Source organism: Panicum hallii, chromosome 8 (genome assembly GCF_002211085.1).
Source record: "Panicum hallii strain FIL2 chromosome 8, PHallii_v3.1, whole genome shotgun sequence".
Lineage (NCBI taxonomy): Eukaryota > Viridiplantae > Streptophyta > Magnoliopsida > Poales > Poaceae > Panicum > Panicum hallii.
This window is the reverse complement of record NC_038049.1, coordinates 10,538,791-10,543,155: the sequence shown is the minus strand read 5'-3', so window position 1 is coordinate 10,543,155 and position 4,365 is coordinate 10,538,791. Positions and strand designations below refer to the sequence as shown.

The 4,365-nt window shown below is 40.4% G+C and overlaps 1 long non-coding RNA gene across 2 annotated transcripts; it reads left to right on the top strand.

The window, feature by feature from the left end:
• The first annotated feature begins 1,155 nt into the window (after window positions 1–1,155).
• LOC112902871 lies at window positions 1,156–4,312 on the top strand. 2 transcript variants are annotated; one of them, XR_003230684.1, is made up of 6 exons: window positions 1,156–1,477; window positions 1,570–1,631; window positions 1,716–1,860; window positions 2,120–2,187; window positions 2,727–2,817; window positions 3,903–4,312. It is a non-coding gene; the product is annotated as an uncharacterized LOC112902871 (long non-coding RNA). The 2 variants fall into 2 exon arrangements; XR_003230685.1 differs by having other exon boundaries at window positions 1,157–1,477; window positions 2,743–2,817.
• The last annotated feature ends 53 nt before the right edge of the window (window positions 4,313–4,365 follow it).

Here is a 4,365-nt window from a genome sequence, read left to right as displayed (position 1 = left end):
AAATAGACCTAATTGAAATAATCTTATCCTAAAATTTTCAGAATATTTTATGCAGTAAATAAATTAGAAGAAATATTTCAATTAATTAGCACTTAGAACATGTTTTATTTCTACAGAGCAAACCACTGCAATACTAGAGCTATAAATTTAATTGAGTACTGGTGAAGCATGAATAAAGCTCCTGTAAATTTATCAGAATTTTATCTCCACAGGAACAGTGCTACAAAAATAAACAAAGGGCTTACTCCAACATAGCAATAGCTGACTATGAATCTCTTGCGTGAATGTGGCTTTGTGAAAAGAGATATGGAAAAAACCTTTAATGTCATCTTAGCTGGTGCCCTATGGGGGCTATGGCTGATCATGATTGACCTAGTTTTCCATAATGTTGTGTCGCAGGATTTGAAAATGATCTTGAGGAAAATCTGGAGAATCATGTCCACCTGGAAGCCGATGTGTCCTGGGGTCTCTGGAAGCTGGCATCCCCCAATGGTACAATTATCTGGAGGAAACTTCGGTAGTGTTTGTTTGAGGAGCGAAGTGGAACGGAGCGGCTCCGTCCCAAATTCTATGAACGGAGCCGCTTTGTTTCGTGTTTGGTAAACTGGAACGGAGCGGCTCTATTTTTTGTTTGGTTGCAGAGTGAACTGGAACGGAGCGGCTCTGTTTTTTGTTTGGTTGCAGAGTGAACTGGAACGAAGTAGCTCCATCTTGTGTTTGGTTGAGGAGTCAACCTGTGTATAGAGACAGGAGTGCGAGGCAGGAGCGAGTTCGGAGCGGAGTGGCTCCGTCCGTCCGATTTTTTGGAGCGGGCTCGTTCGGCATCTGATGGAAATATTACTGTTAGGAGTCGCTCCGCTCCATGAGTCTGGTAACCAAACATCTGCAAAAGTAGAACGGCTCCGTGGTGCTTCGCTTCCCAAACCAAACCTTCCAGAAGAGCTCCTCTGGACATCAAATCTTCCAAGAAGAAGCTCAAAGGTCGCCGAAGCTGGAGTTCTGAATTCTCTGTACACCTGTCCAGTTTCTGTTCTCGCTTGCTGGCGTGTTTGTAAAACTCTGCTGTGGTGTCTGTGGCTGGTGGCTGGAGGCGACCAGCTTGTAAACGCCATCTAGCGTTCTGGTGATGTAAACCTTGAAACAACTCTGCTTTGTTCTAAGGTAAACACTTCAAACCAGCGGGCCGTACACTTGCACTTGTGCATGGCCGCTGCATCTGTACCATCAAACACCACGGACACAAATAAAAGTTCCACTCTAATGAACCAGTTCTGCTAGACTCCAAAGGTCACACGCTATTCTTTGTTGCCTCCGTCATTTCACCTCCTCTCATTTCTCTCTCTAGGTTAGCCCCTCTCTCTCTCCCCTCTCTCATTCAGGGTCCCTTAGCGATTCGTCTTAGTTATCCTTGGATCCGGCGATTTCACATAGTGGGAAGCGTAGATCGGAGGTGGAGATGCAAGGGGTGCGCACGGAGGTGATATTGCCCCGTTACTTCCATGGATTTCTTCGATACTCTTCTATTCTCTCGTTGCAATGCGAACTGAATTTGGGGGGATTTTTTTCTAGGGATTTCTCGGCGGAGATGCGGTGAGATTCAGTTGGTGGTGGAGGAGCGGATGCATGCGAAGGTGAGAAATGATTTGTACAGAAGCTGTTTTTTTGCATTCGGGATCTATTTGATTTGGGTGATTATTTTTCTGTTTTTTTGGTAGAGAGAGAAACCTAAATCGAGTTGGGAGGAAGAGAAGGAGCCCCATGTGAACTCAGGCGAATCTTGATTCCATCGTCCTGCTACCAGGGGCATGGACGATGCGTGGCGGGTCGAGGGGACTTCGAGTAGTGCCGATCTGCTTCCAGGTAAGCACTTGCAGTGATCTCCCCTCCCTCGCTCCCACTTCTCTCTCCCCCTCATGAAATTTCATCGTCTTCGCCTTCTATTCCGAGGCCGTCGCCGCCTGCTCCGTCTGGCCAAGCCCATTATCTTGTTCCCATCACACATTGTCGTAGCTACTTTGAGCAGATATTGTAAGACGAGCTGCCGAGTACGAACCCTGAGTTTGTGAGCTGGCTCTGCTATTTTGTGTTGAGATTCTAATTTTTTCCCAAATGTTTCTAGGATACATAAAAGGCAGACACAACATCGTCGATGAAGAACTACTGCAAGGAGAATGTGATGTGATGGAAGTAAGCAAACCACAGTACATTTGCTTTTTATTTATTCTACACGTTTCTTAGTGGCAAGTGATTTGTGACTGCACAAATAGAATACAAGCTGTCCCTCTGGGAAAGAAGGAATGCTGCTTATTCAATCACCTCCACCTATAGCTGTTTATTGGTTTCTGGAATGAAAGGGAGCATGTTGTCTGTACGTCATATTTCTGATACATAAATAAATGGCAGAAACATTATTCAGTAAACTCATAACTCCTGATGCTGTAGTTAATAAAAAGAGCAACCGTTGCAGATATTTACGGTTAATTTTTTTTTGTGTCCTTTATAATGAAAATGAAGTCTTCTATTACCTAGGCAAGCATTATATATTAAGTTCATCTATATTGTCCTTTTTGTTCCTAGCATTAGCTGTTGTGTTCAATTTTTTTGGTGGATCAGCATAGCAGCTGTAGCTATTTTTACCTTGGCATGCATGCACGGGTGTTCTATTTTTTCTAGAAATTATAGTTGTTCCGTCAAGCAATTTTATAGCTACTGATAAACAATTATAGTTTTTTCTGCTCCCAGGTTAAAGATGCTAAGGGTGACAAGTATGGAAAGTGGAGTCCAGTTCTCAACACCCGGTTTGACCTTCCTGCTTAAGTATGTTGTTTCACCTGTAGGCAACTTATACTGAATCGACAAGTAATTTATCTATCACAGTTTAGCATTTTTGTTCTTCTGATTTAGTATTTTTGTGTTCTGATGATAGGTATTTTTGGGGAATTTGATTTATTTTGCTCTCTCACTTGTCCTAAGTTTCTTTTGAGTTCATTATATCTTTTGAAAAAGTACTTGCAAATAGTGTTCTGATATTAATTAAGCAATTGCTCATTTGTTTTTAGCTTTTGTGTTCTGCTCAATAATTTGAATGCTTGCCTTCCGTTTCAATAGGAACATCCACTATTTTTTAAACTAGTGATTTGTAGGGCACCATACAACCTGGTAATGCATCAGCTTGCCTATGTTGAAAGGAATAAATTTGTTAGGAATGAGTTTTGGTTTGCTCTGTTAAGTCTCTATTTATAATGGTTAGGCAAAATTCCAACATGTGTTTAGTCTATACTAAAAATTACCAGGCGACATTATGAACGGCTGGTTTTTAGGCCTTTTCCTCCAAAATAATGAAATTTTTCATTAATATCTTGCTTTTATCACTGGCTTTCAATACTTTTCAGTAATTTTATAGCATCACCATGAGATCTTTCTTTTGTGTGTTCTCTGTAAGTTTTGTTCCGATGTTTCTCTCACCAATACATCGGTGATGTTCATATCATAGTTGTAAACTAGGCAAAATGATATAATTCATTAGGCAATAATATGCTACTAAGTTAGGTAAACCAATATACTTTAGTAGGCAATAATATGGTTCTGAACTAGCAATAATACAGGTGTGTTCTGCATCCATTCTATATTAGCAATATTGTACTTTTTCAGATGGGCAAAAATGTGGTTAGAACCAGGCAAAACAATGTAATCCAACAATCATATTTTTTACTTTTCCATCAGTAAAAGATGTGGTTAGAACTATGCAAAAATGCAATTTAGTTGGTATTTTCTTTACTTTTTCATCAGGTAATCACATGGTTACATCGAAGCAAAACAATGTAATTCAGTAGGCGATTTTTTCGTCTTTATTTCTTTTGCACTACAGGTACTCTAATGCATCTCCATTTTTCACATTGCAGGTCACAAAATTATTCAGCAGTGAGAGGGGGACCCAGATTAGGTTATATGGTAGTGGATATTAGGCACTTCAACTATTAAGAAGGGGAAGGACATGCTATGTGCAGTCTGCATGCAGTACATATTGCGTGGTTCATGCACTTTTTGCAAAGCGTAACCAATCCAGTGCATAAGTCTGATGTGAACTACTGGATATCTGTTCATGCAGTTTTTTAAGAACAACCAAGATCTGAATCTGAGTGATTTTGCTGAAACCAATATGTGCTTTATATTAGGCAATAGTGGATCTGTTTGGGAAACCCTGATTAAAATTGTAGATCAGGTTCTCAAGTTATAGAGAAAATAGTGGATTTGTTATACATATGTACCACGAGTAATTTTTTTCTGAACTTCTATTGGTTCGTTTCTATCATCAGTGAAAACCAGGGCTATGGTCGCCGTTGTCCATCTGGGAAAATTCACATA